This window comes from Elaeis guineensis, chromosome 9 (assembly GCF_000442705.2).
Source record: "Elaeis guineensis isolate ETL-2024a chromosome 9, EG11, whole genome shotgun sequence".
Classification (NCBI taxonomy): domain Eukaryota; kingdom Viridiplantae; phylum Streptophyta; class Magnoliopsida; order Arecales; family Arecaceae; genus Elaeis; species Elaeis guineensis.
The window spans coordinates 23,851,946-23,865,797 of NC_026001.2; positions in this window are offsets into that span (position 1 = coordinate 23,851,946).

The window sequence follows — 13,852 nt, forward strand, 5'->3', positions numbered from 1 at the left end:
CAAAATTGAGATGATTTCCCACCCTGGGTTATAGGTTGTTGCATAAGGTTCATTCATATATCTTTCATTGAATGCGCTTTTCTGTATGAACCCATTTTGGGTTGGATTCATCAAGGACACTCCACAACATGATCTGATGCATCGTATCCAGTGCATATGGGTGCTAGCATTTGGTTAAATTGGATATGTCTTTCGAATTCTAAGGCTTCAATTTTGCTGGTCAAAGTTACAATTTTAGTGTCTTCAAACTTCCTTGTATAAATGTATGCATCTTCAATTTCAGTGAATGTAAAATATTTGTTAATCGTTTGAGGATCAATTATAAAATTGTTAGCTAATGATCTAATTCTGATGGTTAAACAAAGCTAATCACTAACACAGGTCCTGCAGGATTTTAGGTTGTCTAATGGAATCCATTTGTTCCTTAGTGACCTTATAGGCTTATAGGCTTTAGATTGTGTCTGATAATCCTCATTTTGTCCTAGTAGAATTATTTTTTAAATTTAATTTTTTAGTTTTTAATTTTTTTTATATATGTGAGAGAAAGAGAGAAGAAGAAGAGTTCTAGAGATGAGAGTGCTAAGGAGTCTTAGACCTAGAGATGATAGATGGGAGTGTTTTAGTTAGATTTAACTTTTTAAAAGCAAACAAGTTATCAAATAAATTAAAATTCTACTTAGGGTTACCCTAATTCTAGACAGCTAACTACCAAGGTTGCCTTCGAGCCCTCCAAATTCGAAATCGGCTAACCGAATCGGTCAAATAAGTATAAGATCGATGGGAGGCTCTCCGTGCTCTCGCAACGGATCTAATTAGAGAACTATTTTTTTTTTAAAATATAGTTTCTGAACCACTTTTTTAGACACCGACAAGCTAAATAACTTGAACCCAGTCCAACTCTTGGGTTCCCTTATCCTAAAAAGCTCGGGTGTCCCTAAGGTTGACGTCTAATGGATTTTAAGGCTTAGGGTTAATATAGATGAGGGTGGTGGTTTGTGAGCCAAGGAAAGGTGATAAATTCCCCATCTTATCTTGTTTAATTGGGTTAAATGACCTTAAGATATTTTATGAATATACAATGCAAACAAAGTAGGATGTCCAAGCACAGGTGAAAAGTATTTTTAAATTTTAATTTGTTTCTCTATATTAGTTAAGTATTATGATGTGTCAGTGTCCTTCTTTTTTTAAAAAAATTATATTTAAAAAAATAAAAAAAAAGAAGTTTGAATTAGATTAAAATACTAAAAGCTTATTGTAAAGCAAGATAATAAAGACAGAAAAGAAACAATAAAACTAAAAAAATATGGAGAGCAAAAATTTAGACACAAATTAGAACACACCAAACTCTCCGACAATTGTGTCAAAAATTTGATGTATCTTAAATTATATCGCAAGCATATAGTGTGCAATGTAGTACATTTGGTGAGTAGGATCGATCTCACGAGGAATTGGATTTTTAAAGTATATTCAAATTTTTGCTCAGACGAGCTTTACAACGAGAAGGATAGATTATGTTGGATTACTAACTATCAAAATAGTAAAATATATAAATACAGAAATAAATAATCTAAAAGATTTAGAACTTTTGAATCCACTAAATCAATGAATTAGATAGCCTTTCTATGGTTTCTTTTATGATGTTTTTTAATTAAAGTATAAAACATGAACAAGCATAGATAATGAAGAGATTTAATTCATCTATGATCCATCAAGTATTTCACTTTTATCTTAATTAAGTGACTCTCCTTTTAACTTCTTCTCTTGTGTTACCTAAGTATGGGCTATGAAGGGATTCAAACCCAACTATAATCCATCAAAGTTTTCCACAAGAAATAGGAGGAAAGGATTTGAAAAACTTATGAGTCTTTTATCTGTTATCCTTCTTGCACCAAATCAAGTATGTTTTATAAAAGGATTTCAATCTAACTATAGTCCATCAGGGCTCTTGGTAAGGGAGATAAAGGAAGAAAAACTCTAAAAATTAAAAGTATAAAAAAATCCAGAGAATAGGGCTTCTAATCATAATCTAACTTCATCGTAAATCTTAGGGATATTGCTTAGCTAGACATAATTTAATTTGAAGCTCTAAAGTTAATTGAAAAATATAAAATAATAATTATTTTAATTATAGAAATTTAACGTTCAAGAATTTAAAAGATTGCGGGAATTAAATAAAAAAAATAAATACAAAAAAATTAAACTATCCTAGTGCTGAAATTAAAGAAATACATAAATTAAATTGAAAAGAAAGAAACTAGTTTATTGCTGGAATAAAAATTTTGATATAAAATTCTTAACTCCTAAGTTATTAACAGGATTTGGAGTCAAAAATTAAAATTAAAATAAAAAAAAATTAAAATTAAAATAAAAAAAAGAGAAAAATTTTAACTAAGATCTTTTCTTACAGTCGGATAGAAGAAAGTGGGAACAAGGCTAAAGAATTAAAAAAATAGGTATTCCGACCTGTCATGTGGGCCCTTACATGTGGAGAGAAATATCTTCAATAGAGTGGTATAGGGCTTTATTTATAGGTATAGATAGGAAGGAAGTTTTTATTTTTTTTTAGATGTGGGACTAAAGAAAGAATTTTTATTATATATATATATTTTCATTTTACTGCATGTCCCCGCAGCATATCCGCGTCCGCTCCCTTTCCGTTTTCAAATCGAGCCCGCCTAAAGCCGCGCTTGCTGTTTTCTCCTAAACAGCGCGCCCGCGTGTGCACCACCAGGACCGCGCCAAATCCCACAGGCCACGCTCAGGCCCGTTTGCGTGTCAACCATGAGGACTGCTCCCGCGTTGTTGTGCACCTGTTCGCCCGAATGCACTCGCATGAACCGCAAACGCTCTAGCTTGAATTGGCTTTCAGTCCCACGTCCGCTTGCTTAGCCTTTTATTTTTTTCCTCATGGTCACTTCAGCTCCCATGAGCCGCGTGAAGACCTCTATCAACCGTGCGCCCCACCTTTTCTGTTGGGTCCCATGAAGTCGAGCGTGTGAATGGATTTTGGGCCGTAAGGCTTGCTTTCTCCGTGGATCCCCTTCACATGCCACGTGTTACCTCCGTGGCTTGCTTCTGCCTTGGTTTTTAAGCTTGGTCTCAATATCCAATCTTTCGTGCCATATATATAAAATAGATTTGGACTCGGGTTCAGGCTGTGTGTGCACGTATTGGTATGTGATTAAATCTTTGTTATTGATAATTTCTGAAAAACAACATAATAATTGTCAAATTCAAAATAATGGAGATTAAATATCAAGAATTTTAATACTTCTTATGACATATTTGTGTATTTATCATATCCTCCAACTTGAATTTTACTCATCCTCGAATAAAAGAAGAATTAGTAATATGAACTGACTTATTTAGATGTGAAAGTTTCTTCAGACAATTTTAAGATAAACTGATACCTAACTAGAGAATTAATGAGATACATCATAAGATTATTAATTCAATCCCAAGTAGTGGTTTAGTAGAGAATATACAATTTTAGAGCTTTTTCTTGACCAACTCCCCTATTTATTCTTTAAATCCTCTAGTTTAATATGGGCCAAAGTTTTTTTTTTAATAGCCAGTGCAATATCTTAACTCATTAAGCTTTCTGTCTATCCCTTGTAGCGAGCCTTGGATAAATAACTTCTAAACTAGTTGGCTTTAAGGTATTAGGTGTAGAACATTCCTCAAGTTTACTGACTCAAGTCAAATAGGCTACAAGTCAAGACTGATCGTATGATAGATTTTTTTCACATCACCATTTTTTGATGCGAGACTCACCACTTTCTTAGACGAAAAGGCCCGATTACTCGGTGAGACAATGTGAAAAATCTATTTTTATTTAGTTAAGTATTTTGCATATATTGATATTTTCTACCAATACGCATACAAAGTAGATTCTTTATTGATATAGGTTGGAAGAAGATTTTAGAATCTCTCAGAAATTTATTCTATTCTAGGCTTAACTATTTATTGAGTTTCCTTAATAATTAGATCCTTGATATTTTAGAAATTCTCTAGATTGTTAATCAATCATTGATTAAGATTAACTTCAATCAAGATGAAATATGGTATATAAGACTAATTGTTACTAGACTCGAGGAGACTTAAATAATTTATTTTTCCTCCCCCTAACTTAATCAATTTTGTCCTTAATGAAGAAAAAAAATAAAGAATATAATAGATAAAAAGGAATAGGAAAGAATACACCTGACTCGTTGTGTTCTTGGTTCAGTAGGGATCTTCAGATGTCCTTAAGTGTGTATATTTGGCTCTCCCTCCAACTTATTCAACATAGTCCTCACCTAAATATACTGAAAAGAAAAATTAAAATACATGAATTTGGGTTGCCTCTCAGTAAGTACTAAGTTTAACGTCTTTAGCCAGATATCTCAAAATGCTTATCCTCCTCCTTTCTGAATTTTAATGTGGGTCTATAATTCCTTACATGATTTGGGATCTTCATAATATTTCCTACATGGGACCATTGTGTGACTTATCCCCTTGACAACTAACAATTTTTCCTTTATAATTAGATCTAGGTTTGATTTAAGTATTGGTTGGGGTTCTAAGGGACCTAGATCTATATACTTAAGATGCTGAGGGAGTATTTTTGGATCCCATATTATTGCCTTTTCCTTTTTAGACAAAGGTTCAACCAATGTTATGAGGGGTTCAACTAGTAATTCTGGTTTTGATTGAGTATAATGGTCACTAGATGTGGATACCTCATTATTATTATCAGCCTCGGATATCTCATCTAATTGCTTAGACCTGAATGTTCTCAACTGATCGAACTGGTCTTTAAGTTCTAGAACATTCTGGGCTCTAGGGTCAATCTTGAATTAGCTTAGTAATCTGTCCTCTTCTTGTTCACTAACCACTGTATCTACTTGGCCCAATTATATTAATAACTGGTTAGCGGTTTTACATGAAATTACTGAGAGTATTTCTTATATCTGAGGTTGATTGTGCTAAGACTTTTAAACTCCTTTCTAATATATTGACTCCTTCCTCAAGATCTAAACCTGGTTGATTGTTCATTGCTTGGTTGGGCCTTAGGTAGGGCTGATAAAAAATATGGGCTCCTAATGTTGCATCTTGTGACCACACCAAATTGGGATGATTTTTCCATCCTAGGTTATAGGTTGGTGCATGAGGTTCATTTATATATTTTTCATTGAATGCACTTTCCTATGTGAACCCATTTTGGGTTGGACTCATTAAGTAAGGACACTCCTCCATAACATGATCTGGCACATCGCATCTAGTGCACATGGGTGCTAGTACTTGGTTAAATTGGATATGTTTTTCGAATTCTAAGACTTCAATTCTGCTGGTCAATGTTGCAATTTTAGTGTCTTCAAACTTCCTTGTATAAATGTATGCATATTCAATTTCAGTGAATGTAAGATGTATGTTAATCATTTGAGGGCCAATTATAAAGTTGTTAGCTGAGGATCTAATTTTAGATGATTAAACAGAGCTAATCGATAACACAGGTCCTGCTGAGTTTTAGGTTGTCTAATGAAATCTATTTCTTCTTCAGTGATCTTATAGACTTGTAGGCTTTAGATTGTGTTTGGCAATTATTGTTTTATCCTAGTAGATTTTTTTTTTAAATTTAATTTAAATTTTTTTATTTTTTTTATATATGTGAGAGAAAGAGAGAAGAAGAAGAGTTCTAGAGATGAGAGTGCTAAAGAGTCCTATACATATAGATGATAGATGAAAGTCTTTTGGTTAGATTTAACTTTTTAAAAGCAAGCAAGTTATCAAACAAATTAAAACTCTACTTAAGGTTATCCTAATTCTAGACAGCTCCTAACTACCAACATTGCCTTCGAGCCCTTCAAATTTGAAATCGGCTAATCGAATCGGCTAGATGCTATAAGATCGATGGGAGGCTCACCGTACTCTCGTAACGGACCTAATTAGAGAATTATCTTTTTTCGAAACGGAGCTCCTGAATCACTTTTCTAGACATCGATAGGCTAACTAACTTGAACCCAGTCCAACTCTTGGGTTTTTCTGTCCTAATAAGCTCGGGTGTCCCTAAGGTTTACATCTAATTGATTTTAATTTAAGGATTAGGATTAATGTAGATGAGGGTGGTGGCTTATGGGCCAAGGAAGGGTGATGAATTTTCCACCTTATCTTATTTAATTGGGTTAAATACTGTTAAGATATTTTATGAATATGCAATGCAAACAAAGTAGGATGTCCAAGCATAAGTAGAAAGTATTTTTAAATTTTAATTAGTTTCTCTATATTAGTTAAGTATTATAATGTGTTAGTGTCTTTTTTTTAATTTGTATTTAGAAAAATAGAAAAAAAGTTGAATTAGATTCAAATACTAAAAACTTATTGTAAAGCAAGATAATAAAGACAGAAGAGAAATAATAAAATTGAAAAGCATGAAGAGCAAAATTTAGATACAAATTAAAACACATCAAACTCTCCGACAATGGCATCAAAAACTTGATGTGTCTTAAATTATACCACAAATGCTCAGTGTGCAATATAGTATATTCGACGAGCACGGATCGATCCCCCAAGGAATTGGATTTTTAAAGTATATTCAGATTCTTGCTCAGGTGAGCTTTACAACCAGAAGGATGGATTATATTGGATTACTAACCATCAAAATAGTAAAATACATAAATGCAAAAATAAATAATCTAAAAAATTTAGGATTTTTGAATCCACTGGACCAATGAATTAGATAGTGTTTCTATGGTTTCTTTTATGATGTCTCTTGATTAAGATATAAAATATAAACAAGTATGGATCATGAAGAGATTTAACTCAACTATAATCTATCAAGCATTTTACTTTCATCCTGATTAAGTGACTCTCCTTTCAACTTCTTCTCTTGTATGACCCAAGTATGGGCTATGAAGGGGCTCAAATCCAACTATAATCTATCAAAATTTTTCACAAGGAAAAGGAGGAAAGAATTTGAAAAATTTAGGAGTCTTTTAACTGTTACCCTTCTTGCATCGAATAAAGCATGGACTATGAAGGGATTCTAATGCAACTACAGTCCATCAAGTCTCTTGGCAAGAGGGATGAAGGAAGAAGAACTCTAAAAATTAAAAGCACAAAGAAATCCAGAGAATAAGACTTCTAATCGTGATCTAACTTTATCGCAAATCCTAAGAGGATTGCTTAGCTAGACATAATTTAATTTGAAGCTCTAAAATAATTAAAAAATATAAAATAATAATTATTTTAATTGTAAAAATTTAACATGCAAGAATTTAAAGGATTGTAGAAATTAAATAAAAATAAATAAATACAAAAAAGTAAACTATTCTAGTGCTGAAATAAAAGAAATACATAAATTAAATTGAAGAGAAAAAATCTAGTTTATTGCTGGAATAAAAATTATGATACAAAACTCTTAACTCCTAAGCCATTAATAGGGCATCGAGTTAAAAATAAAAATTAAAATAAAAGGAAGAGAAAAACTTAAACTAGGATCTCTTCTGTATATTGGAAGGGTGAAAGAAAGTGAGAACAAGATTAAAAAATTAAAAAGATGGGTATTTCTGCCTATCACGCTGGCCCGTACAAGAGGTATGGTGTGGAGAGATGTCTGAGGTGTAAGGCTTTATTTATAGGTACAGGTAGGGATGAAATTTTTATTTTTTTTAGATGTGGGACTAAAGGAAGAACTTTTATTATATTTTTTTGGTGATGTTCACGTCCCCGCACGTATCTGCATCCGCTCCCTTTCCATTTTCAAACCGAGCCCGCCTGAAGCCGCGCTTGCTGTTTTCTCCAAATCCGCGCGCCCGCGTATGCACCACTAGGACCGCACCAAATCCCACAGGCCACGCTCAGGTCCGTTTGCATGTCAACCATGAGGACCGCTTTCGTGTTGCTGCGCACCTGTTCACCCGAATGCACTCGCATGAACCGCAAACGCTCTCGCTCGATCTGGCTTTCAATCCCATGTCCGCTTGCCTAGCCTTTTATTTTCTTCCTCATGGTCCACCGTGAACCACCTCAGCTCCCATGAGCCGTGTGAAGATCTCTGTCAACCGCGCGCCCCACCTTTTTCCCCTGGGTCCCATGAATTCGAGTGCATGATTGGATTTTGGGCTGCAAGGCTTGCTTTCTCCATGGATCCCCTTCATATGCCGCGTGTTAGCTCTGTGGCTTGCTTCTGCCTTGGGTTTTAAGCTTGGTCTCCATATCCAATCTTTGATGCCACACATATGATAGATTTGGATTCGGGTTTAGGCTCTATGCACGTATTGGACTTGGTATATGATTAAATCTTTCATTACTGTTAATTTCTGAAAAAAATATAACAAGTATCAAATTCAAAATGATAAAGATAAATATAAAAAATTTTAATATTTTTTATGACATATTTGTGTATTTATCAGAGCTTCACTATGAAAGAAAATAAATACAAGAAGAGATCACACCTCTCATAAGCCTCTCACTCTCAACAAGAAGTACTATTCTTACAAAAGCTCTCAAAAAAATCCCAAAAGACTCTATCTGTCACTCTCTCTGCTCCACAGGACGCTTTTAGCTGCTATATGTCACCCACAAGCCATCAGGCTTCTCTTAAAGACCCAAAGTCGAGTCCTAAATATGTAATAGACTTCTAACATGACTCCAAAACCCCTGTAGCTGCTCGATCGCATTCGCTTGAACCTGTAGCCATCCGATCGCACAAAACCATCATTGGATCATGCCCTCAGCTGTCAGATCAAGTGATCGTGCATGTGAACCACGTGTAGACCGTCCACTGATCTCCAGCATGGTGTACCGAACCTCTCCGCATGCATCGCATGTCGCACACTCATCCATGCATGCATGAGCCATGTGAAAACAGCCTTGGACCATGGCGGTCCATGCCTCGCGCGTGTACTGCATTTCTCCCATGGGCGCACAGTGGACCGCGCTGGGTCACTGGACCGCATGGGGTCACTGGGCCGCGCATGCTAGGGCCATATGCCATGGGCAGGCCTATGTGCTGTGGGCCGCATGTGCTGCAGGCCACACCTGGGCCGCACGCACTACAGGCCCCATGCTGTAGTGGGCCTAGGTGCTGCAGGCTTGCGTGCTTGCAGGCCATCACACCTACATGCCACTTCTCTAGGTCTGCTGGGCTTCTGCTCTTTGACTTTTCTACTGTGGATTTTTCTATTGTGAGTCAAATTCGAGATGCCAAAACTCAACAATCTTCACTTCGACTCGACATTCGACCTCCATATAACTTTGAGAGTTTCTGCATGATCTCGTCCCCATATCTTGGGGCAAACACCTGTCTGCTCATGGATAGATAAATATGGGAGTCGAGCCAAGCCACTCGATTCGACCTCCATCATATGCTGTGATATATTTGACCTAAGACCTGCTCAGGGTAGCCTCCTACGACAATAGGAATTTCATCTTGTGATATTGCTTGTCATTCTCCTGAGTCTCCCATCTCATGCCTAATCATCTTGTACCTAGAACTCCACCTCGCTCTGAGCTCTTACTGGCTCCTGAAGCTCCATCTTGTGTTGAGCTCTCTGTCAAGAGGTAATGTCCTCCATACCTCTTCTCCTTCATCACAATCCTACTACCACATAAAACCTTCAGGATTCCATCCTCAACTCTCCACCTATAGCTTCTTGAATCTAGTTTGCTTAGTAAAATTAAATTTTTTCTAAAATTGGATATGTATCAGACCTTGTTCAATTTTTTCACTGCTCCATCATGACTCTGTAAGTTGACAGTCTCAATATCCTTGATCACACAGCTCGATCCATTCGATAGATGAACAGTGCTCTCACTACTCTCTGAAAAGTCAAATAGCTCCACTCTGCAATAAACATGATGCGAATATGTAGAATTTAAAATCCACTATGGGGATGAAGTAGATACCTCATCAGATACTAGAAGAACATGATCACTTTTTTCTATATCGCTACCTTGGACTGTTGCCGTTGTAGCCTTCATCCAATCTCTGAGCTATGAGCAATCTCTGACTTAATGCCCCAACTCATCATACCTGTAACACCTGATCTTATTGTAGTCCCTTGACTTGGACTTGGACTGCCCACCTTGCGATCCTTTGCCCCTTCATCTTCTACCACCACCATCTCCAGTCACCGCCATAGTTGAGTTGCCACCTGAACTTGAAGCTCTGTTCTTCTGTCTGAGAATCTCATTCTGAAGAAGTACAGAAATGACCTTATCCATCTTGATGGTACTTTTTCTCATAAAAGAGTAGTCACCAAAGACTCAAAAGAAGAAAAAAGTGTTGAAAGCAAGACCAACTCCCTAATCTTCTCCTTAACTTTTTCACCAACACTGAGGAGATCAGTGAGGATCTTCTGAAAGTTGCTGAGATGCTTCTAGATACTCTACCCCTCACTCATTCGAAGCTGGTAGAATTGCTTTTAGAGGAAGAGAGCATTGGTGAGTGACTTCGTCAGGTACATCTCCTTGAGCTTCATCCACATCACCATCAAAGAAGTCTCGCTAAGCAAATGGATCACCATATCATCCATCAAGTACAAGCAGATCGTACTCACTGTTTGCATCTGAAGTCACCTCCAGTCCTTCTCCATGGTAATCGACTTCTTCTCGCATAAGAGAGCATCAATCAATCATTATTGGATGAGCACATCCTTCACCCTCACTTACCATAGGAAAAAAATATTCTTCCCATCATACCGGTTGATCTCCACCTTGATTGAGCTTATCTTCTCCATCTTCTTCAACCTCGATTAATATCACTGCAATCCAAACAACCACGTACTCTGATACCACTTGTTGGAAAAGATCCCTTATGAGTGCGGAATAGGGATCTCTGCCCAAGATTGCTAACCCGAGTGACGATGTCAATACCGTAATAAGAAAGAAAAAAAGATATAAAATAAAGGACACAATCAAATATATAGATAAGCCCAAGACTTACATCCACGGGGCATGCAAGCTTCACTATAAAAAAAAAATAAATACAAAGGAGATCACACACTCTTAATTCTCATAAACCTCTCTCTTTCAATAAGAAGCACTATCCTTATAAAAGTTCTCATAAAAATCCCAAAAGACTCTCTCTATCACTGTCTCAGTTCCATGGGCTGCTCTCAGCCACTACACGTCACCCAATGGTCGTCAGGCATCTCTTAAAGACCCAAAGTCAAGTCCTAAATGCATAATGGACTCCCAATAGAACTCCAAAACTCCTACGGCCACTCGATCGCATTTGCTTGAACCCGCAGCCATCTGATCACACAAAAACACCATTGGATCATGCCCTCAGCCATTGGATCAAGCAATCATGCATGTGAACCATGCGTAGATCGTGCGCTTATCTTCCACACGATGGATCGGACCTCCCTGCATGCATCGAGTGTCGTGCGCTCGTCTGCATATGCATGAGTTACGTGAAATGGCCTTGGACTATGGCGGTCCATGGCTCACGCATGGATCATGTTTCTCCTGTAGGTGCATGGTGGAGCACATTGGGTCGTTGGGCCACATGCACTGGGGCTGCACGCTGCAGGCGAGCTTGTGTGCTATGGGTTGCAAGCATTGCAGGCCCCATGCTGCAGCAGACCTGTGCGCTTGTAGGTTGCACTTGCAGGCCTGTGCGCCTGTGGGCCACATCTCCAGGCCTGGTCTATTGGGCTTCTCCTCTTGACTTTTCTACTGTGGACTTATTTGCTGTGGGTTGAATTCGATGTGCCAAAACTCAACATCTTCAATCCTCTCAAACATTCAAGAAGGAAGTCCAAGCAATCAACAGCTTATCTACCTCGACTTCTTCAAAGTTTCAAAGTGTTTTACTATTTCTAAACCCAAATTTTCTATATATCTTGATTTATTTTATTATGACAAATTTTTTGGATGAAGAAACTTGGGGTTGGTCCAAGTCTAAAGTTGGATAGTATAAGGTTTCAATTGGTATATTTGTAATAATAAATGGGGATTGATTGTGAGCCTAAGATAAAACAATCAATTATGAGATTGTGGTTGTGATCCCATTAAAACCAACTAGATTTGATTATGAATCCAAAAAAATAATCAGACTGTAATATTGAGAGTTTCTAGTTAGAATTTTCAAGTGCGTTTACTTAAAGAGTAAATGTAGTTGCTGAGTTTTATACTGAATCACCATAAAATTTTGTATATTTGTGATCATATTGTTTTGCTTATTTCTTATTTTCTATTATATTTAGTTATCTATTGAGCACTCTACAAACATTCTTAAAATTAGTTTTGGGCATAAGTTCTAAAATTCATTTTTAAGAAATCCAATTCACCCCTCTCTTGGGTTGCCTCCTCTAAAAAATAAGTGATATCAGAGCAGGTACTCAGCCCAGTTGATCTAACAATCAAGAGTTAAAGATCAATGGTAATTTCAATTGGTACACCTTTGGTTGAGGGCCAATCAATCGATAGAAACCCACTATGTAATGGCACCAATTATACTTATTTGAAAGCATGAATGAAAATCTTCATTCAAGCTTAAGAATATGATATATGGAATGTTATAATAAATAGTCCATGCACATCAACTATTTTAATTGATGGTATACCTTCATCCAAATCTGAAAATGATTGGGATGACATAGATAAAAGATTAGCTCAAGTAAATATAAAAGCTATGAATGTTTTATATTGTGTTTTAGATACAAATAAATTTAACAACATTTCTACCTATTTATCTATTATAGAAATATGGGATCAACTTGAAGTTATCCATGAGGGTATCAATTAAGTCAAATAATCCAAAATAAATATGTTTGTATATAAATATGGAACCTAATGAAAGTATCACTGATATATTCATTAGATTTATTGATATATTAATGGTTTAAAAAGTCTTGCCAAGGACTATATTAACAGCAAACTTGTTTACAAAATTCTCAGATCATTATCAAAGAACTAGAAGGCTAAGGTGACTATAATTCAAGAAGCAAAAAATCTCAACAAGTTAGTCTTGGAAGAACTCATTGGCTCACTCATAACTCATGAGCTGAGTATGAATCAAACTACTGAGGAAGAAGTGTAGAAGAAAAAGACCATCGCTATGAAATCATTGGCCATAGAAGATTTAGAAAGTGATTCCTTAAAGGAATCTGAAAATGATGAGAAAATGATCGTGATTACGAGAAGATTTAGAAGGTTCATGAGAAATAAGAGAAGGAGCAACCATCCATTGAGTGCAAAAGATCTGGACATTTAGAGCCAACTGCTCCTACTCAAAAAGAGCTCAAGAGAAGTTAGGAAGAAGGCTATATGGCCACTTGGAGTTATGATGAAGACTCAAGCTCCGAGGAAGAAGAGGAATTAAAGGAAGAAAAGCCAACATTTACCTTATAGCTCATGAGGATGAGATAACTAAAAATAATTCTAATGATTTTATATTTGAATATGATGATTTCTATGAGCTACTTGATGATTTTAAAAGTATCTCTCTTGAAAACTAGAACTTAGAAAGCTAATTTTTTGTTGATTGAAGAAAAAAAATATTTAGAAAGAAAAGGAGAATCTTTTGAATGACAAAATGCTTTGATTGAAAAGAATAAAACTTTACAAAAAGAAGTTGATAAATTAAAATCTATTATTGATAAATTTACTTTAAGTTCACAAGATTTACAAATGCTTATAGAAAAATAGAAAATAATTTTTGATAAGGTCGGATTATCTTTCAATATGTCTACAAAACAAAAATTTTTAAAAAATATATTTGTGAAACCTATACTTAAAAGAAAAATCATTACTTATTTTAAATGCAATAAAGTAGGACATAAGTTTATTGATTGTAACATGCTTAAATCTAGAAATGTTAGAGTTAAATAAATATAGGTTCTAAAAGGAACCATTCAAGCTA